We start from the raw sequence: 23053 nt of genomic DNA, 5'->3' as shown, positions 1-23053 counted from the left end.
GGGCCTATAAGGGAATCTTCACCACAGGGTTGGCCCCCGAAAGCCTGTTGCTTCCAGTTCTTCCTGGGCTCCTCACTGGTCCATGTGTCCTATCCTATCCCTGTAGGGGGAGGAACCACTTTGCAATGTGACACATTAGTCCAGGGGCCTCATTTATAAAACTTTGCGTAGGATTTGCGTCAGAAGTGGCGTACGGATGAAACATAGGACGTGCGTACGCACAGAAATATTCGGATTTATAAAACCGTGCGCACGCACATCCTACGCAGTTTTCCCTTAATAAATCACAATCAATTCTAAATGTAGCGCAGCTTTTGCGGCTTCATGTCACGCCCATAGTTGCCCATAAATAGACCGTGAAACGCCCACAAGTTAATATTCATCGATTGCGAAATCATGGCAAACACAGAGAGGAAAAGCAAGAAACGTAACTTCACTCACGCGCAAGCGTGAAGCGCATGATCAGCCATTGTGCGTCATTACGCATTGTGATGGCATCATGGCATTTTATTACCATCCATTTGATTGCATCTGACAAGTTACAGATGTGTTATGAGCATGAATTGCATAACATGCTAATATTATTGCAGAACATATTTATATCTGTTTGCAAATATGTGTTAATTTGCATTTCTGTTGTAATCTTCATTTGATTTTGTTTGTTTTACACTGCAGATCGATCAAACGGGTGTTTGTGTAGGCTGTTAATTGTAAGACTTGCTTTGTGAATTCTTCATGTTATTTATGAGAGGCAGTATTGCCATTTCTTTTACACAACGGTCTACAGTTTCACACACTTTCACGTGTTTCTTCCATCTGCCGACGGTGTCGCCATTTCTCATTTCACCCGTTTTTGTGCGTACGCCTGGGTCAGAGCTTGCGTGAAGGACCGCACATTTTCCCGTCAAGTTTGCTTTTTATAAATACCAATTATTGCATAGAGAGCGGCGTACGCCTTCTTTTGTGCGTACGCAACGTTTATAAATGAGGCCCCAGGTTTTCCTTCCCTGACACAATACTGCAGCTGCTGTAATCAACATAACTTGATGTGGTCCTTGCCACTTAGGCTCTAATGGTTTGTTTTTGAATGACTTTATCATGACCCATTGACCTGGGACGATTGTGTGTCCACCTTCTGGTGGAGTCTGCCAATAAGACTCAACTCTCTCTTTGGCACTCTGTACTGCCTTTGTGAGGTTTTCACAGTAAGCAATCAGGGCATCTGAGGCAATGTGTACATCAGCATTTCTAAGATCAATCACACCTGGCATCTGCATTGGGCGTCCTGTAATAATTTCATGAGGGCTCAGTCCTACTGATCTGTTAGGTGACGCTCTCATACTACACAGTACTGCTGGCAGTGCTTCAACCCATGACACTCCTTCCTGATGCATTTTGCTTAGCCTGGTTTTGATTGTTCTGTTTGCCCTTTCAACCTGTCCTGATGCTTGTGGCCTGTAGGGGCAGTGCAGATTCCACTTAACCTTCAACATTCTAGACACCTCCTTGACAACCTGTCCTGTGAAGTGTGTACCTTGATCTGAGTCAATGCAATCTGGTAATCCCCATCTGGGAATGAAATCAGTGACAAGACATTTAGCAGTATGTGCAGCGGTAGCACGCCCTGTTGGATAAGTTTCTATCCATCTTGAGAACATGGGCCCTATTTTAACGATCTGAAACGCAAGTGTCAAAGCGCAAAGCGCAAGTAACTTTGTGGGCGGGTCTTGGCGCTGTTGCTATTTTCCCGGCGGGATAAATGACTCTTGCGCCAGGCGCAAATCTAAAATGGGTTGGTCTGAAGTAGCTTCATTATTCATAGGTGTGGTTTGGGCGTAACGTGAAATAAACCAATCAGAGCGTCATCTCACATTCCCTTTAAGAGCAGGCGCGCTTGTTCTAAAGCGGATTCCTATTATAACGGCGGATTTGCCAGACGCACACGAGGAGCGGTTCACAGCCGAGGAGAGCAACGCTCTCGTCAGGGACGTTGGGGATGGAGAAACCCACCCAAATTAACTTCGGTTAAAAAGGCGTATGATAATTTGGGTAAATGTGTAAGCTAGATGTATGTTTTTATAATAAATTATCTATCTATCTATCTATCTATCTATCTATCGTAATAATGTATGATTTGCAAAAATGAAAACTGCTGCTTCTGTGTAGATGAGAGAATCAAAGTGTATGCGCGTTGTGCACACGCTACATTGATTATGGCCAAGCATGCGCCCTTAAAATAGCATATGAATAACATGCGCAACGCGCCACTGACTTTAAACCATTTTTTCCTGGTTAGTGGCGCAACTGTTTTCTAAACCTGCAAAATAGCATGAAGGAACGTTTTCGCTGGAACACGCCTCCTTTTTTGCGCTGAACCGCCCAGGGAGCGCAAGTTCATTCCCTAGTTTAGCGACGTGCTTCTGTGGAGGGAAAAACGCGCTTTGCGCGGGTGCAAAATAGGAATGATACATGCGTCGGTGTACAAAGTCAATTGCGCTGGGTGCAAGATAGGGCCCCTTGTCTATTACTACCAAAACGTCAGTTTTTCCCTTACAACGAGGCAACGATATATAATCAACTTGCAAATGACGAAATGGTCCTGGTGGAGCTGGGGTATGTGCTGCTGGTGTAATGGCTGCTGGTACATCATTATTTTTCTGACATGTAACACACCTTTTGGCTGTTTCTGTGGCTACATTTCTGAATTTTGGATTCCACCATTGATTTGAGAACCTGTGATTCATCGTTGCTGGACCACTGTGACCCAAATTGTGTATTTGTTGAGCCAAATATGGCAGCAGTGATTCGGGAGCAACATACTTCCCCCCTTTGGTCCAGCAGCCAGATGAATCAACGGTGGCTCCTTTGTCTAACCATGTCCATGCTTCATATAGAGGAACATCTTTGTACAAATCAATGATAGATTCAGGAGGCAGAATTGTCTTTTGTGCTGTACTACCTGAACACACTTGTACAGTTACATAGAAACAAGCCTGTTTAGCTGCTACATCTGCAAGAGCATTACCTTTAGCTTCTGTAGTGTTAGTTGTGAGATGTGCTTTCACTTTGATCACCGCTAATTTCTTTGGAAGTTTCATGACAAACATAAGATCTTTCACTAATTCAGCATGCATAATGGGGGATCCAGCAGAAGTTAGAAACTGTCTGCTTTGCCAAATGACACCAAAATCATGAATAACCCCAAAAGCATACCTGGAATCTGTGTAGATATTTGCAACTGATCCTGAAGCTAGTGTGCATGCTCTAGTTAAAGCTACCAGTTCTGCAGCCTGAGCTGAAAAATGATCTGGAAGACGACCTGAAGCTACCACCTCAATGCTCTTCTAAATTCAGAAAATTCTGTGCGTGCTGAGGGTAAGCTCTGGGATAGTCTCTCGATATCTTTGGGTCCTAGCGCTTTGGCAACAGTTTGTACTTGGACAACAGAAGAGTTGAGAGGAACACTTTCAGTTCCCTCAATTCCCTGAGACCTTCTCCTAGCGCCACACACCTTCACTGAATCTACTGGCTTATCAGTTACTGATTGGATGGCTACATCTGTTTCAAAAAAAGCTTGTAAGTCAGGGTAAATGTTATCTGGCTGACTAACTTCTACATCAGTTTTTTCTATAGCTTTGTTGCGGCTCAATTTCTTAGTCAACGAAGATATTCTAGCACGTAGCTCATTTACCTGTTTCTCTAGCTCTGAGTTGCGCTTAGACTGTTCTGTAGCTTTTGCTAAAACATATTCTCGGTGGCAACAAATAATGGCTTTCATATGGTTTTTGCGGATGCTTGCTCCAAGCACCTTTTTACACTCATCTACTGACCAAGTTTTGTCTGGGTGAATTTCATATTTCTGAGTTAGTTCCTGTCTAACTTTTTCAGTGACTATTAGGTCCATTTGTTCTTTTAACATATTTTTGAATTCACTTTCTGACCACGATGGAGTCGCAAAGCCACCTTTTTCCGTTGTGGGGATCAGTCTGGCATTTTTTCTAAACATTTCTGTGAGTTTTCTTTGTTACCACACAAATAAAAAAACTAAAACTTCTCTAGGGTACACTTGTTAACACATCAGCTATTGTTAACTTTCCAAATGACCAACACTTTACACTTAACCTCCCTGCTTACAAAAAAAAAAAAAAACAGAGGATAAACCAAAATAACTAGCACGTAAAGCTAATTCTTCTCTGCCTGAAGCAAAGGATAAACCAAAATATTAGCACATATGCTAAAATCTTCCCTAACTTTATAAAGGATAAAACCTTCTCTAGCAAGAGGATGAAACACTTCCCTGGCAAAGCAGAGGATAAACAATATTAACCTGTAATGTTAATCTTCCCTGACTGGCAGAGGATATCTTTCATCTCTAAAAAAACTTTTTTAGAGGATAACTTAGTTAACAAAACCCTGCAGCTGTCTGTTAACTCTTCTCTGAACGGCGCAGAGGAAAAAACACATATACTGGTCTGTAGCGGTTCTTTGAATGAAGTGAAACTCACCAACCCTTGGTAGTAAAGGAAGATTCTGGAACTCAGTCAGGCTTTGAGATCTTTGAGCTTGAAGTTTCAATCTGGAGGAAGCTAGAAAAATTCAGTCTTGTAATCTTTGTTTAGCTGGAAGTTTCGCTCTGGACTCCAAAAGATGCAGTCTGGAAAGCAGATCTTTTGTTGAGCTTGCTGTTTCAATCTGGATTCAGGTCTTTGAGCTTGAAGTTCTTTGAGTTTCCTTTTTCTCCATCCGGGTTCACGGCACCAAGTTGTTGTGAACTTAGAATCGAAAGACCAGGAGACTTGGTTGTTTCTTCAGCAGGATTCTTTATTGAGAACACGAGCTGTCGGTAGCTGCAGTCACCAAGTCTGAACGTGAATGTTCTCTTACAGTTTATATACATTTAGGGGCAGGAACCGAAAAAGACAGGTTTAGGAACCGGTTCTAGACTGGGAGCATTGCCCACCCTAATCCACTCAGCATATCCATTCAAACACTGAGACCCAAGTACAGGACTGGCTGGACTTTCTTGCTAAAACACAAACTCCAAGAGTTTCAGTAAAACAGGACTGACCAGAGTCTTTTGCTAGAAAACTCTGATAATCATAATTTATTCCTAACCTTAACATGCTAAATTCAATGTAAACCTAAATTAAACATTTTAATAAAGATCTGCTTTCCCACAGGCCCCCTTAACTAAAGTGGTGACTTGGTGCTTTGAAACACTGATGAACAATGTGGCATAACTGTGAAATGACATGAATATGAACATGAAAGTTCAAGCCTTTGCAAACAATGTACTGTGTGAATGGACTTTGATCTTAACTTGCAACGTGATCTCATGAGAATACTTGTGTATTTTTATGTAAAGTGTAGTTCTACCATACGTACATTTACTTACGTTTTATACACACAGAAACGTATAATACTGACGTATTTACAGCACTAAAATGTATAACATTTAGGCTACGTATTGACAGCACAAAAACGTAATTTATTTACGTATTGTAAACAACTTTACCGACGTACAAATTTGTACCTATTCCTATTTAACTTATGCATATTAAAATCGTGGCATTAATGTTTTGACTCTATTGCATTCAATTGTCTTATCAATTAAATTTCCAGTCGCATTTATTAATACAGTTTAACGTTACTCATATAATAACGTTACTCATAAATAATAACATTTCGGTTCGTGCCTTCTGCTGCAAACTCGTTTCGGAGGATTAGCCTACATGGTGTTAAACAAGAATACACTTTAAAACCTTAAAAATACCTTCTTTAATCGTTTAACCATTTTGTAATATTTGGTTTATTTTTACCGTGAGACACAAAAGGCGTTTTCTCCTATAGACCCATAATACACTAAAACACAACATAAATTCACAAAAGACATCAATTTTATTAGCTTGATGTAATCCAAATCTTTACATTCCATACGTTGTTTGCGAGAAACAGATCCAAATTCAGCCCTTTATCCAGTGATCTTCATCTCCATTTCTCAGCAGAGACCGTAAACGCTCGTGGTGAATTCAAATTCAAAAATTGCGCCCGAAGCGTTACGACATGTTTTACGGCAGTGATATCAAACGCTCATTGGCTCTCGCATGCTTCGTCACAGATTGCGACATGCCGTGTTTAAGGTGTACTACATTTGAAATGGAGAAGCGCGCGCGCCTTCACAGAGCGAACAGCGAACCGAAACCGGATTAACATTTTTCATGGATTAATAACTTAAATTCTGCTATGTAACGTTACCTCATACACAACTATTATACTACCAGAGAGGACTGCGACACATCGTCATGTGAACGACTTTTGGTACCGGTTTTGACATTTTCTCAATAAATAAATGACTGTGATTATACGTGTCTGTCTGTTGTTTTAATTTATCATTGTAGCCTACGTAGTTTTAAGAAATTCTTAGGTTTAGGGGTAGGGGTAGGATTAGTGGCTCAAACTATCTTTTAATGCTATATATTGTTAATAAAACTGCCATTTCCCTACACATATCTGTCCATTACGTTTTATCCAAAGGGAAATTATACAGATTAGTTATAATACGATTCGTAAATAGTTTAACATACGTTTTTAAGATGTAAACTCGTAATAAAGTTAGGCTACGTTTAAACGTTGCAGATACGTTTCAGCATATCCAAACGTACAAAAAAGTACGCTTTCTATCTTTGAAAATCACGTATTAATACCTACGTATTAACAATGAGACCACAGGCTGTAACTTTACTGCTTTATTCTTAAACGGTATAAACCAGTTAAATCAACAGCTGGAAAGAGCTGAGAAGGAATTCAGTACATACACCATCTGAAATCTCTTTACAAAACCATAAAGCTGTTTTACAATTTCATGATAAGGAGGAGTCCACACCAGTAGCTTTATGCATTAAAAGGTGACTCTTTACCTAAAAAGAGGTCAAGCTGTTTGTGAAACATTTTTTTTTAAACAGCTTTATGGTTTTTAACTGGTTTATACCGTTTAAGAATAAAGCAGTAACGTTAAGATCAAAGTCCATTTGTGTCCACAGTACATTGTTTGCAAAGGCTTGAACTTTCATGTTCATATTCATGTCATTTCACAGTTATTCCACATTGTTCATTAGTGTTTCAAAGCACTAAGTCACCACTTTAGTTGAGGGGCCACACACATGATGAAGTCACTGATAAATAATGCTTAGTTAATGATGACTACTGTATTTGAATGCCAACAGAATTCGTATGTTATGTGCTGTGATTGGCCAATTTTGGGGTCTGTCCATTTACCTGCAGGCTATGAAGAAGACATGAGCATGCTGGATAACTCAGATCATAATGAAAACACATTGTTCATCAGTGTTTCAAAGGACCGAGTCACCACTTTAGTTGAGGGGCCACACATGATGAAGTCATTGATAGATAATGCTTAGTTAATGATGACTACTGTATTTGAATGCCAACATAATTTGTATGTTATGTGCTGTGATTGGGCAATTTTGGGGTCTGACCACTTACCTGCAGGCTATTTAAGAAAAACAGTTCTCACATTAATTGATTTACTGTTCTAGCCTGTATGCATGCATTAGGTAATGTGGATTTTTGTACATTCCTTTAATAATTCGAAGAGTAGTCTTGCGAGCATGAATTAATGCTTTTTTATGCATGAATTCATGATGATTCATGTACCATAACCATAGCTTTATCCACAATGGGTGGTAAAGACCAATTTTTTTTTGTGAACAAAGAAAACATCATGATCATGCGTAATAAATCATAATTCATGATGATGTACTCATCTTAGTTAATGTTTTAATTAAGGTGTTGTTCATCCATGAATTTATACATGAATTCATGATAATTCATGTACCCTTACCGTAAAGTGTTACCCAAATTGGTTTCAAAAGCAGCTTTTTTTCATCTAAAAAATATTGCAAGAATTCGACCTTTTATATCCCTGCCAGATGCGGAAAAGCTTATTCATGCATTTATCACGTCGAGACTGGATTACTGTAATGCACTATACTCTAGTCTCCCTGATAAACAGATTAAGAAATTACAGTATATCCAAAACTCGGCCGCACGTGTAATAACACACACAACTGTTCAGCAGCATATTTCCCCTGTTCTTTATGAACTCCATTGGCTTCCAGTAACGGTACGTATCGATTTTAAAATCTTGATTTTAACATATAAAGCCATTCATGGGATAGCACCGGAATACCTTTGTGATCTAGTTGTTCCTTACATTCCAAATCGTTCTCTCCGCTCATCTGACTCTTATGCTCTACAGCAGCCCACATTCAAATTAAAGTCGATGGGTGGTCGCTCCTTTACGGTTACCGCCCCGCGGTTGTGGAATAAACTTCCATTTGCGATAAAAAATTCCCCAACTCTGGACTGCTTTAAGAGGTCTCTGAAGACCCATCTTTTTAAAAATGCTTATTGTCTTTGAAGTGTATCTTATTTAGATTTTTTTTTTTTTTTGTCTGATTTTTCTGTTTTTAATTTATTGTTTAAATTTCTTACATTATGTTTACTATACTGTGTAGCGCTTTGGGTTGGAGAAAAGCGCATTATAAATAAAATGCATCATCATCATCATCATCACTGTCGTTGCCCACGTGGGCGTTGAAGTCCCCCAGTAAAATCAGAAGTCCCCCACTTTCCAGCACCCCTCCCAGAGACTCCAAGAAGGCCGGGTACTCTGCACTGCCGTTTGGCCCGTAGGCACAAACGACAGTGAGAGACCTATCCCCGACCCGAAGGCGCAGGGAAGCGACCCTCTCGTTCACCGGGGTAAACTCCAACACATGGCAGCTGAGCTGGGGGGCTATAAGCAAACCCACACCAGCCCGCCGCCTCTCACCATGGGCAACTCCAGAGTGGTGAAGAGTCCATCCTCTCTCGAGGAGTGTGGTTCCAGAGCCCAAGCTGTGCGTAGAGGTGATCCCGACTATCGCTAGTCGGAACCTCTCAACCTCACGCACAATCTCGGGCTCCTTCCCCGCCAGCGAGGTGACGTTCCACGTCCCTAGAGCTAGTTTCCATGTCCAGGGATCGGGCTGTCGAGGCCCCCGCCTTCGACTGCCGCCCGATTCTCTAAGCACCGGCCCCTTACGGTCCCTCCTGTAGGTGGTGAGCCCACGGGAAGGCGGCCCCACGTCGCTCCTTCGGGCTGAGCCCGGCCGGACCCCGTGGGGGGAGGCCCGGCCACCAGGCGCTCGCATACGAGCCCCAACCCCAGGCCTGGCTCCAGGGTGGGGCCCCGGCTGCGCCATACCGGGCGACGTCACGGTCCTTTGATTTAATCTCTTCATAAGGGGTTTCTGAACCGCTCTTAGTCTGACCCGTCGCCTAGGACCTGTTTGCCTTGGGAGACCCTACCAGGGGTATATAGCCCCGGACAACATAGCTCCTAGGGTCATTCGGGTACTCAAACCCCTCCACCACGTTAAGGTGGCAGTTCAAGGAGGGGATCATATATTGCCATTACTGTTAAAAGTGTGGTAAACCTTTCTCAAATCTCTTACCCTCGCAATGCCATAGCGCTACATATGCATGCATTAGATAATGTGTTGTACATTTTTGTACATTCCTTTAATAATTCGAAGAGTAGTCTTGCATGCATGAATTAATACTGTTTTATGCATGAATTCATGATGATTCATGTACCATAACCATAGCTTTATCCACAATCGGTGGTAAAGACCAAATTTTTTTTTTGTGAACAAAGAAAACATCATGATCATGCGTAATAAATCATAATTCATGATGATGTACTCATCTTAGTTAATGTTTTAATTAAGGTGTTGTTCATCCATGAAGTCATGAATGAAAAACGTTGAACTCGTGTTAGTTCCTGATGATTCATGAGATATTAATGCATGAATGAATTCATATTTCATGCATGAATTTATACATGAATTCATGATAATTCATGTACCCTTACCGTAAAGTGTTACCCCAATTTGATATGGGCATCAAAAGACAAATGTGAATCAAAAATAACACCTAAATTTCGCACCTGTGATGCTGGGGCCAGTAAATCAGAATCAGTGATCAGATGTTGACAGTTAAACTTGTGCAAGGCTGTCGGCATACCAACAAGTAGAAATTCTGTTTTTGATTCATTAAGTTTAAGATAATTGGCATGCATCCATAACTTAATTTCTTCCATACATGCACTCAGAGCTGTGATTGCAAGATTAGGATCAGGGAGAGTGTTAACATAGATCTGCGTGTCATCAGCGTAACAATGAAACCTCAGACCGTATTTTCTGATAATGTCACCAAGTGGGAGCATATATATGCTGAACAAAGTCGGCCCAAGCACTGACCCCTGCGGGACACCCTGCTGAACTAATGTGGCCTCAGATTTATGTTTCCCCATGCAAACATACTGAAAACGGTCTGCTAAATAGGACTCAAACCATTTGAGCACAACACCAGAGATGCCTAACAACACACGCAACCTGTTAAGAAGGATAACATGACATATAGTGTCAAAAGCTGCGCTACTGTCTAGCAGGACTAGAATACTGCAAGCACCAGTGTCAGCAGAAACAAGTAGGTCGTTGGTGACCCTTACAAGTGCAGTCTCAGTGCTGTGTCCAGATCTGAAACCAGACTGAAACGGTTCCAATAAGTTGTTATTGGACAGATATTGCCGTAACTGACCAACAATAACTCGTTCAAGAACCTTTGCCACAAAGGGCAGGTTCGCAATAGGCCTGTAGTTAGCTAAATTTTGAACATCACAGCCAGTTTTTTTTAGAACAGGTGTGATAGCGGCCACCTTAAGGGCCGGAGGAACCTGGCCAGTGGCTAAGGAGTTGTTAATAATTACAGTGATGGAAGGGCAGACATGTGATAAACACTTTTTTAGAACCTCAGTAGGCAAGGGGTCAAGAAAGCACGTGGATGAACTCATAGTCATGATCAATTTAAAAACATTGTCTACATTGACAGTAGTAAAGTTCGAAAGGGCAGTAGAAGGTGAGTTTTTTGAGTAAGACTCACTAGTCAGCAAAGGAGAGTCAAAGGAGATGGAGCTATAAATACTCTGAACTTTCTCTGTAAAAGATTTGTTAAAATTATTACACATCTCATCAGAAGGGCAGACAGTTTTCTTTTGAGATTTGAGAAGGCTATCAATTGTCTTAAATAACGTTCTAGGATTAGCAGCACCTTTATTGATAACATGAGAGTAATATGCCTCTCTGCTAGTCTTCAAAGCAAGATGATACTGCAGCTGGTGTTGTTCAAACATTAATTTGTGAACGGTGAGGCCTGATTTAGAAATCATGAAATCGTGTCATATCCTTTAGAAATATTAAGAATATTGACCCTGAAAGGATTTCTAACCTTGTTGCGGAGCTACCTGTGATTGGCTCTATTGACTGTTACAACTCTGCACTTTCCTCAATTCTGGTGTGTGAGGAACTATAGGGGGTGTGTTCCAACTATAGGGGGATCACACTTCTCAGCCTCCCTGGGAAAGTCTATGCCAGGGTGCTGGAGAGGAGAGGCCGATAGTAGAACCTCGGATTCAGGAGGAACAGTGTGGTTTTCGTCCAGGCCGTGGAACACTGGACCAGCTCTATACCCTCTACAGGGTGCTGGAGGGTTCATGGGAGTTTGCCCAACCAGTCCACATGTGCTTTGTGGATTTGGAGAAGGTATTCGACTGTGTCCCTCGCGGCGGCCTGTGGAGGGTGCTCCGGGAGTATGGGGTCCGGGGCCCTTTGCTAAGGGCTATCCGGTCCCTGTACGACCGAAGCAGGAGCTTGGTTCGTATTGCCAGCAGTAAGTCAGACTTGTTCCCGGTGCGTGTTGGACTCCGGCAGGGCTGCCCTTTGTCGCCGGTTCTGTTCATAATTTTTATGGACAGAATTTCTAGGCGCAGCCAGGGGCCGGAGGGTGTCAGGTTTGGTGACAACATGATTTCGTCTCTGCTCTTTGCGGATGATGTTGTCGTGTTGGCCTCATCAAGCCAGGACCTTCAGCATGCACTGGGACGGTTTGCAGCCGAGTGTGAAGCGGCTGGGATGAGAATCAGCACCTCCAAATCCGAGGCCATGGTCCTCAGTCGGAAAAGGGTGGCTTGCCCACTTCAGGTTGGTGGAGAGTTCCTGCCTCAAGTGGAGGAGTTTAAGTATCTAGGGGTTTTGTTCACGAGTGAGGGAAGGATGGAACGGGAGATTGACAGACGGATCGGTGCAGCTTCTGCAGTAATGCTGTCGATGTACCGGTCTGTCGTGGTGAAGAAAGAGCTGAGCCGCAAGGCGAAGCTCTCGATTTACCGGTCTATCTACGTTCCTACTCTCACCTATGGTCATGAGCTTTGGGTCATGACCGAAAGGACAAGATCCCGGATACAGGCGGCCGAAATGAGCTTCCTCCGCAGGGTGGCTGGGTGATCCCTTAGAGATAGGGTGAGAAGCTCGGTCACTCGGGAGGAGCTCAGAGTAGAGCCGCTGTTCCTCCACATCGAGAGGGGTCAGCTGAGGTGGCTCGGGCATCTGTTCCGGATGCCTCCTGGACGCCTTCCCGGGAAGGTGTTCCGGGCGCGTCCCACTGGGAGGAGACCCCGGGGAAGACCTAGGACACGCTGGAGAGACTATGTCTCCCGGCTGGCCTGGGAACGCCTCGGTGTCCCCCCAGAAGAGCTGGAGGAAGTGTCTGGGGAGAGGGAAGTCTGGGGATCTCTGCTTAGACTGCTGCCCCCGCGACCCGGCCCCGGATAAGCGGAAGAAGATGGATGGATGGATGGATGGATGGCAATATATGATCAACTACGCCACCCCGGAAAACCAGGGAAATAGCCCTAAGGGCACACAGGTTCGTTTTGAGTGGATGGGTGAGAGGACATGAGACATATATAGAAAAATAGAAAAGTTTATTTTGCTCGTCAATGTTGAATGATAAATAGCTAGATATTTCAACGTTAAAAACTCACATTTGGCATTAATATAAATGAATACCATCAATTTGCATCTACTCATACATACACTTTAAATAAACGCAATTTAGAAAAACTCAACAATCAAGAGCAGAAGTATCTGGAGGTCCGGGCCAGCTGCCAAATTGGAAAACAAACCCGCCCAAATAATCCACTACAAATACCCACACACACACACACACGTGAAGGGTTAAATGCCAGAAGACACACAGCACTAGGTGTGAACACACCACACAAATGGCAGCTTCGCCTTCACCCTCCAGAAACCCCCAGCTCCTGCAACAAAGACAAAAAATGAGAAACAAAACATGAATACAATCCAAAAGAATAAAACAAGTAAAATAATTCAAAGGTCTAAATCACTTGACATAATTAGGACTCAGTACCACATAAAACAAGTTGACATTGAAATAAACCAAATAAATCAAACATACAACCATACATTACCCACAGTTACACATACATACAAGATGCTTCAAACCAATGGAATTAAATAGACGGTGGCCAGAGGAGACAACCAACCAGCTCGCACAGTCAGAGGAATACACAGTACTCAATAGCAACGTGCGACAGAGTCACAGCACTTAATAGTTGCTATTGTGATGAACGTCGAGGCAAAACAGCGACGCAGTCGCAATTATACGCGATCACAGTTCAGCATTGATACTCGATTCTCATTAATAGCCCAAGAGACCTTCAGTTACGCAGGGGGGCCGCAGAATGATCCCGGCGCACAAACCGCTTCGCAGTCGCACACCATATTGCAGTACAGCAGCTCAGACAGGAACACATGCTATCAATGACATGCTGTGAGGCGTGGGCAGCCAGCACACGAGGAAGCCAGCTTACAGTCCAAGCCTGCGGCAACCACGGATGACGTCACAAGGCCGATACCAAGACGCATGCCATGTAGCAAACACACATCCCTTATATCAAACAAGGGGCGGGGCTTAAATTAAGCACAGGTGAATGAAATCCTCATTAGTGGATTCAGTCACCCTGCTACACATACAGGCTGGAACAGTATATCAATTAATGTGAGAACTGTTTTTCTGAATTATGATCTGAGTTATCCAGCATGTTCATGTCTTCTTCATAGCCTGCAGGTAAGTGGACAGACCCCAAAATTGGCCAATCACAGCACATAACATACGAATTCTGTTGGCATTCAAATACAGTAGTCATCATTAACTAAGCATTATTTATCAGTGACTTCATCATGTGTGTGGCCCCTCAACTAAAGTGGTGACTTGGTGCTTTGAAACATTGATGAACAATGTGGCATAACTGTGAAATGACATGAATATGAACATGAAAGTTCAAGCCTTTGCAAACAATGTACTGTGGACACAAATGGACTTTGATCTTAACTTGCAACGTGATCTCATGAGAATAACGTTACGTGTGTATTTTTACGTAAAGTGTAGTTCTACCATACGTACATTTATTTACACACAGAAACGTATAATACTGACGTATATACAGCACTAAAACGTATAACATTTACGTATTGACAGCACAAAAACGTAATTTATTTACGTATATACAACTTATACAAACAACGACGTACAAATTTGGACGTATTCCTATTTAACTTATGCATATTAAAATCGTGGCATTAATGTTTTGACTCTATTGCATTCAATTGTCTTATCAATTACATTTTCAGTCACATTTATTAATACAGTTTAACGTTACTCATATAATAACGTTACTCATAAATAATAACATTTCGCTCTGTTTGTGTCTTCTGCTGCAAACTCGTTTCGGAGGATTAGCCTACATGGTGTTAAACAAGAATACACTTTAAAACCTTAAAAATACCTTCTTTAATCGTTTAACCATTTTGTAATATTTGGTTTATTTACCGTGAGACACAAAAGGCGTTTTCTCCTATAGACCCATAATACACTAAAACACAACATAAATTCACAAAAGAAAAACAATTTTATTAGCTTAATGTAATCCAAATCTTTAGAATCCATACGTTGTTTGCAAGAAACAGATCCAAATGCAGCCCTTTATCCAGTGATCTTCATCTCCATTTCTCAGCGGAGACCGTAAACGTCAAATTCAAAAATTGCGCCCGAAGCGTTACGACATGTTTTACGGCAGTGATATCAAACGCTCATTGGCTCTCGCATGCTTCGTCACAGATTGCGACATGCCGTGTTTAAGGTGTACTACATTTGAAATGGAGAAGCGCGCGCGCCTTCACAGAGCGAACAGCAAACCGAAACCGGATTAACATTTTCATGGATTAAGAATTTAAATTCTGCTCTGTAACGTTACCTCATACAAAACTATTATACTACCAGAGAGGACTGCGACACATCGTCATGTTAACGACTTTTGGTACCGGTTTTGACATTTTCTCAATAAATAAATTATTGTGATTGTCTGTCTGTTGTTTTCATTTATAATTGTAGCCTACGTAGTTTTAAGAAATTGTTAGGTTTAGTGGTAGGGGTAGGATTAGCGGCTCAAACTATCTTTTAATGCTATATATTGTTAATAAAACTGCCATTTCCCTACACATATCTGTCCATTACGTTTTATCCTTTTATATTGTCTATAAAATGGGTATGTTTACATGTGGGAGTAGGGTTAAGGGATCTTACATTTATAATCTATAAAATGGTAAAAGGGAAATTATACAGATATCTTTATGATATGGAATATTTGTAAATAGTTTAACGTACGTTTTTTAGCTGTAAAATCGTAATAATGTTACATTTAAACGTTGCAGATACGTCCATATTAAAGGGTTAGTTCACCCAAAAATGAAAATTCTGTCAGTAATTACTCACCCTCATGTTGTTCCAACCATGTAAGTCTTTCGTTCATCTTCGGAACACAAATTAAGATATTTTTGATGAAATCTGACAGAATTCTGACTCCTCCATAGGCTTTCAGAGGGACCGAAACTCGTCGGCCCAGAAAAGTTATTAAAAACATTGTTAAAATAGTCCAAGTGACTACACTGGCTCTACATTACGTTTATCATGCGACGACAATACTTTTTGTGCGGAAAAACAAAAAAAATAACGACTTTATCCAACTATTAGTGTTCTTCAATGTGGGCCTCTGACGAGAGTTCACGGGAGCGCCACGATGCATGCGCGAGAACTGAGATTACGCCGTTCTTCTTCTTCTTCTTCGTTCTACAGCGTGCGTCTTCCTCTGCTTATAAACAGACCGTTTTGCGCTTCCGGCAATGTCGGGACGTCATCTTGTACATAGATATCATATTATTATATGATATCTATGATCTTGTACAGTAAATGACGGTAATACTCCTAAGGAGTGAGCAGCCAGTAGCAATAGAAGAACGCCGTAATCTCAGTTCTCGCGCATGCGTCCTGGCGCTCCCGTGAACTCTCGTCAGAGGCCCACATTGAAGAACACTAATAGTTGGATAAAGTCGTTATTTTTTTTGTTTTTCCGCACAAAAAGTATTGTCGTCGCATGATAAACGTAATGTAGAGCCAGTGTAGTCACTTGGACTATTTTAACAATGTTTTTAATAACTTTTCTGGGCCGACGAGTTTCGGTCCCTCTGAAAGCCTATGGAGGAGTCAGAATTCTGTCAGATTTCATCAAAAATATCTTAATTTGTGTTCCGAAGATGAACGAAAGACTTACATGGTTGGAACAACATGAGGGTGAGTAATTACTGACAGAATTTTCATTTTTGGGTGAACTAACCCTTTAAGTTATACGTTTCAGCATATATCCAAACGTACAAAAAAGTATGCTTTCTATCTTTGAAAATTACGTATTGTAAGAACTGATTTTCCTGTTAAAACAAAACGCACCCTGCAATAAAGCAGTAAAATGCACCCTGGACAGAAGATAGCAAAGACAGAGCACAGGACATCGCCTGTCCAAACTGTCCTTCTTCCTTATCTCTGCATCCCCCTCTCCCTCCTCCTCTCCCTCCTCAAGTCACTGAAAGTTCATTAAGAATGTCTATATAACACATATGGTGTATCTTGTGAATATGTTGTTTTTCCTTTACATGTTTGGTGTCATTTTAAAGGGCGCAGGGCGATTGGTAAAATGGTCTTAATTTCATTGCAGTCATTGGTTTAATGAAAAAGATTGAGAACTTAGGAGAATCCTGTTTCTCCTCTCTGGCTGATATCTCTTTACGATATCTCCTGAAACCAGGTGCTACCCCCCTGGGGTACATGGATTGGCCCAAACAACTCTAAACAACATTTGTTTAACCCCCCTTCTGTTCTGATCTGGTATTTAAGGTGAGGGAACAGAGCAACCTTTGGGACTCTTTTACCAGGAGAGTCCCCCACACAGTAATGCATGTCAGTATTTTCCTGTTGGAAAGCCCTGACACATTACTGTGTGTCTTTGTCAGGAGAACATTGCTTACTTTTAGAGTCATCTTTGAGTAAATGATGTCATGTATTTTCTGAATTGGCTTTTAATAATTTACTTCTGTAATTGGCATGATACATTTTTACCTGACAAATAAATGTTAACCTTGATTTATTCTGCATTCTTCTGAAATCATTATTTCCAGTAGATTAATGTGTAGTCTGGTGTTTCCGCAAATCTTTGTCCAGAATAGATCAAACTGAAGGCACTTTGAATGGACCATGGGGCACATCTTAGGAAGACCTTCTGATTTCTGACTATTCCCTGACTTAGCATGTTGTATGCTGCAAATATTATAAACAATTACACCTATGGGTCTGTAGTGCGCGACTGCATAGGGTAAAATACTTGCACTGCACCCTCTGACTATTTCAGGACTGGCTAGTTTGTGATCGTGAACGCACAGTCGCGACGTGACGTCTCAAAGCGACACTAGGTCCGTAATGAACGAATAATTGAAAGTATGGGATAATCAGAATAAGCAAAGATCTAAATGAATTCATAATCAATATTTATGATTATTTTCTAATCAGAAATACAATCTAAATTTGATTATCATTTGAAATTGGAGTCAGATTACACATAGAACTAAAGTAATACTAAAACTAAGTTCCAATAAATTAAGTGAACTTCACTGGAGAGCTGAAAAGACATACACACTTTAAATCTTCGCCAGGCCGTTGGATTCTGTTGTTGGGCCAATGGGTGGTCCTTACAGTATTAATACCTGCGTATTAATAATGAGACCACAGGCTGTAACTTTACTGCTTTATTCTGAAACGGTATAAACCAGTTAAATCAACAGCTGGAAAGAGCTGAGAAGGAATTCAGTACATACACCATGAACTTTATTTTAAGTGCCTGTATATCTGAAAACTCTTTACAAAACCATAAAGCTGTTTTACAATTTAAGGATATAGAGGAGTCACATCAGTAGCTTTAAATACATTAAAAGGTGACTCTTTACCCAAAAATAGATCAAGCTGTTTGTGAAACATTTTTTTTTAAAACAGCTTTATGGTTTTTAACTGGTTTATACCGTTTAAGAATAAAGCAGTAACGTTAAGATCAAAGTCCATTTGTGTCCACAGTACATTGTTTGCAAAGGCTTGAACTTTCATGTTCATATTCATGTCATTTCACAGTTATGCCACATTGTTCATCAGTGTTTCAAAGCACCAAGTCACCACTTTAGTTGAGGGGCCACACACATGATGAAGTCACTGATAAATAATGCTTAGTTAATGATGACTACTGTATTTGAACGCCAACATAATTTGTATGTTATGTGCTGTGATTGGGCAATTTTGGGGTCTGACCACTTACCTGCAGGCTATGAAGAAGACATGAACATGCTGGATAACTCAGATCATAATGAAAACACATTGTTCATCAGTGTTTCAAAGGACCGAGTCACCACTTTAGTTGAGGGGCCACACATGATGAAGTCATTGATAGATAATGCTTAGTTAATGATGACTACTGTATTTGAACGCCAACATAATTTGTATGTTATGTGCTGTGATTGGGCAATTTTGGGGTCTGACCACTTACCTGCAGGCTATTTAAGAAAAACAGTTCTCACATTAATTGATTTACTGTTCTAGCCTGTATGCATGCAGTAGATAATGTGGATTTTTGTGCATTCCTTTAATAATTCGAAGAGTAATCTTGCATGCATGAATTAATACTGTTTTATGCATGAATTCATGATGATTCATGTACCATAACCATAGCTTTATCCACAATGGGTGGTAAAGACCAATTTTTTTTTGTGATCAAAGAAAACATCATGATCATGCGTAATAAATCATAATTCATGATGATGTACTCATCTTAGTTAATGTTTTAATTAAGGTGTTGTTCATCCATGAAGTCATGAATGAAAAACGTTGAACTCGTGTTAGGTCCTGAAGATTCATGAGATATTAATGCATGAATGAATGCATATTTCATGCATAAATTTATACATGAATTCATGATAATTCATGTACCCTTACCGTAAAGTGTTACCAAAATGATTACTATTTAAAGATAACAAAAATGTCTGTGCTTCTCATAGCTAAATACCTTTTTTGACAAGGATGCGTTTGTCCACACAAATCCCACAACATTTATAAGCAGTTTTTGGTACCAGACAATAAATGAGCAACAACTTACACAAAAACAATCAAACAAGTTTTTTTTTTTTTTTTCATTATTGTATCAAAAATTGTTAATAAACTATCTAATAATAATAATAATAATAATAATAATAATAACAATAATAAAGAATGGTTAACTGATAAATGTTTTTACCTGAAATGAGATTTGTTGATGTCTAGTGGCTCTTTTGATGAATCTTTGTGTGGACTCTGAAGAACAGAGAAGGAGGGACTTGCTTTAAATATAGAAAGGCTGCTTTCCTCTTAAAATACAAAGCACTTTACATATAAGTGAAAAATAAACTACAATAACTTACGGCCATTGATGAAGGACAAATTATCTGTGTTTCTCTAGGCTAAATAGTAGAGAATACATTATTAACAAGAACTACAAGAATTAATGCAAATTCAACCAATTTCTGCATGAGATGAAATTAAAGTTTGCAGGCAATAGTTTTAGTTATAGTATTAAACTACTGTATATAATACTGAATATGATGTATAAATGAATGACATCGTACTATTTTAAATTGTTAAATATACACTATGTAATCAGTGACAGTGTGTACGCATCTGTGTCTAACACACATATTCTGTGTTTTCAGCAAAGCATAGTTATAAATATTTCCCCTAATTAGACATTATACATGTCATTCTGGTCTGTTTTCTAAAAGTAGTTAGAATAAAGAAAAATATTTATAAATGAAATCCAATCAAATAATTGTTTCATCGATTGAAAAGCCCCAGTTACATTTGTAACAGAACAGACATACTTTTATCAGTTATGATTTCTATGAAGTGTTACTCTTTCCACAGTAGACTGAAAAATCCAGCATTGTTGCTCACCAGCATGAGGCATGTTCTTCATGTTGGGACCAGCATGGGATTCTGGTTGCTGGTTTCATTTTATCAACAACAGCCAAATGCCATATAAACTATTTAATACACTTTCTTACAAAAAGGAACACAGCTCTAAAGAAAGGTTCCTCGATCTGAACTGAACAGAACTCTTGCAGTCCTGCAGCTCAAACCATAGAGAATGACACTATCCATATCAAGGTCGTGGGTTTAATTCCCTGGGAATGTGGGAACTGATAATGTGTCTTGACATAAGTCACTTTTTGCAGACAACTACAGAAGACTGCCCGTTTCAAACCAGTCATGTTAAAGGCAGTTTATCATGCAGCATCTGTGGTTGATTCATATTTCCTTTTCAATCAGCTAGCTGTACCTTTGCTGTTTTGAGTAATGTGAGTTTTGAGGTATTAAAACCATTACTCTGTTTACTGAAACATTGGTCAGAGTCACTGCGAACAGATGCAGACGATAAAAGCTCAAAGATCAACCTTAAAGATGAGTATTGGTTCATTAATGCAGTAAAACCCAAGCTTAAATGCCTTTTTCACATACCTCCTGTCTAGTTTGGCAGAACTGCTCTCTTGTTGTCTCTAGATCGATCACCATCTGCTTCTTCTCAGCCAGGATCACCTCCAATTTATCTCTCAGCTCTACCACGAATGAACAAGGAATGTATTAATATTAATAAAAAACCTACAGTTCAAAACAGCCTTAACTTAACAGTCTTTTACCCAAAATCATGAATTGAGAAAAGGTATGAGAGAGAGAGAGAGAGAGAGAGAGAGAGAGAGAGAGAGAGATTGTGTGTGTGTGTGTGTGTGTGTGTGTGTCGTTGACATAGTAATGCTCAATGTGATAGCTAAGGCCAAAATATTTCATTTGAATATTTCTAGTTTCTAGTTTTCTCCTTTTTATTTGTTTCAGGAGAAATGAATACTTTGTTTGCTTTGAGGGCTTAATACTTTTTTGCCTGCTTGTGTATACATTTTTATTTATTTATTTTGTTTCTTTCATATATTTTTTTCCAAATAATTATATTATTGGTGATATGATGCAAATAACTAAGTTACTTGAGTGCACGCCAGAAATTAAATGAAACAACACTTAGACCAAGATATGGGAGTAGTAATACCATATACCTTGTGTCAAAATGATTGATGGCTTCTGGTTGACCTTGACCCTCCGGTTGGCCTTCCGGTCGCCCTTCCGGCCTATATTGTTATGGATTGACCTATTGACCCTTCCTATCCCTTTCGATCATGTGTTTTGACAGGTTGACCTTCCGGTGTCTCTCCGGCCATATGTTGTTATGGTTTGCCATGATTTGTTATTGATTTTGAAGAGGATGTTATAATAATTTATGGATTTGACAGAAGCTTTCGGTGTTTGTATGACAGAAAGTCTGAAGTTGGTGTCAGGTTCAGTTATATGGGTTTCTGTCTGGGTATATGTTGATATTCCAGAGCATTGTGGACCCCTTTGGAAAAGTGAGAAGAAAAAGACTGTTTTTCCTGAATGCCTCACCAGCCAGAGTAGTGTGTGTGTGTGTGTGTGTGTGTGTGTGTGTGTGTGTGTGTGTGTGTGTGTGTGTGTGTGTGTTTGTTTGTGTTTGTCACGGGATTCCCTCTCCCAGCCTTCGCATTTGAGCTCTGACATTTGAAACGTGCTGTTCAGACACTGTGATTAAACAATGTCATACAAAATCATTCTATCCTTTAAAATAATTATCGTGCTAATTAAACTAAAGTTGAAAACATACTGTTCTTTAAAGGGGGGGTGAAATGCTATTTCATGCATACTGAGTTTTTTACACTGTTAAAGAGTTGGATTCCCATGCTAAACATGGACAAAGTTTCAAAAATTAAATTGTACGTTTGAAGGAGTATTTCTGTGCCAAAAATACTCCTTCCGGTTTGTCACAAGTTTCGGAAAGTTTTTTTCGAGTATGGGCATGTGTGACGTCAGATGTAGCGGAATTTCCTTATATGGGTCCTAAGGGCACTTCTGCCGGGAGAACGCGGGCGCGCGCATCCGTAGACCAGAGAGAGAAGAGAGCGAAAGCAGAACCTCATCAAAGCGCTCTGCTCGGCTTTAGGGAAGTCAGTGTCACCAAAGAAGTGTGTTTTTGGTTGCCAGGGCAAGACAACCCTGCACAGATTCCCAAAGAACCCAGCGTTAAGGAACCCGTGGATGGAGTTTGTTTTCCTGAGCATAAACGGAGTTGTGTAGACTGTTTGTTCCCTGCATTTCGACGATGATTGTTTTATAAACAAAGCCCAGATCGACGGATTTGCAGATCGTCTAATGCTTAAGGATCGAGCAGTCACAATGATAAAGGTTCGCGGTCGCAGGCGGTGAGTAAAACTGTTGAACAAATGTCTCTGTGTGTTGTTAGCTCGGCGCGTTAGCACAGCTTTAGCTCCGCCACCACGGCCCGCCTCCAGCCGCTCGTTTTTTTCCGGAAAGACTCGGTACAGCCTATCTTTCTTTTATAAATATAATAAAACTAAAGACTTTTTGGAGATTTGAAGGATGCAATACTACTCTATAGGTACTCAAGATTAACAGGAGATTGAGTGAAAATGAGTGTTTCACCCCCCTTTAAAAGTATATATGGTATGGTTATAAAATAATATCTTGCTAATTTAACTAAAGTTGAAAAACATTCTATTCTTTAAAAGTATATCAATTAATTGCTTATAAT

At 40.3% G+C, this 23053-nt stretch overlaps 1 protein-coding gene across 1 annotated transcript in view; it reads right to left on the bottom strand.

Moving 5' to 3' along the window:
• Positions 1-19695, bottom strand: part of LOC307148611 (membrane-spanning 4-domains subfamily A member 4A-like) — a 35318-nt gene extending 15623 nt beyond the window's left edge. The window contains exon 1 of the mRNA XM_079854274.1: positions 19646-19695. The gene's annotated coding sequence lies outside the window, so the exon portion shown is untranslated. The remainder of the gene's footprint in view (positions 1-19645) is intronic.
• Positions 19696-23053: the final 3358 nt, after the last annotated feature.

The sequence above is a fragment of the Squalius cephalus genome (genome assembly GCF_949319135.1).
Source record: "Squalius cephalus genome assembly, chromosome: 20".
Classification (NCBI taxonomy): domain Eukaryota; kingdom Metazoa; phylum Chordata; class Actinopteri; order Cypriniformes; family Leuciscidae; genus Squalius; species Squalius cephalus.
The sequence above is the reverse complement of the archived record's forward strand: the minus strand, read 5'-3'. Positions and strand labels throughout refer to the sequence as shown.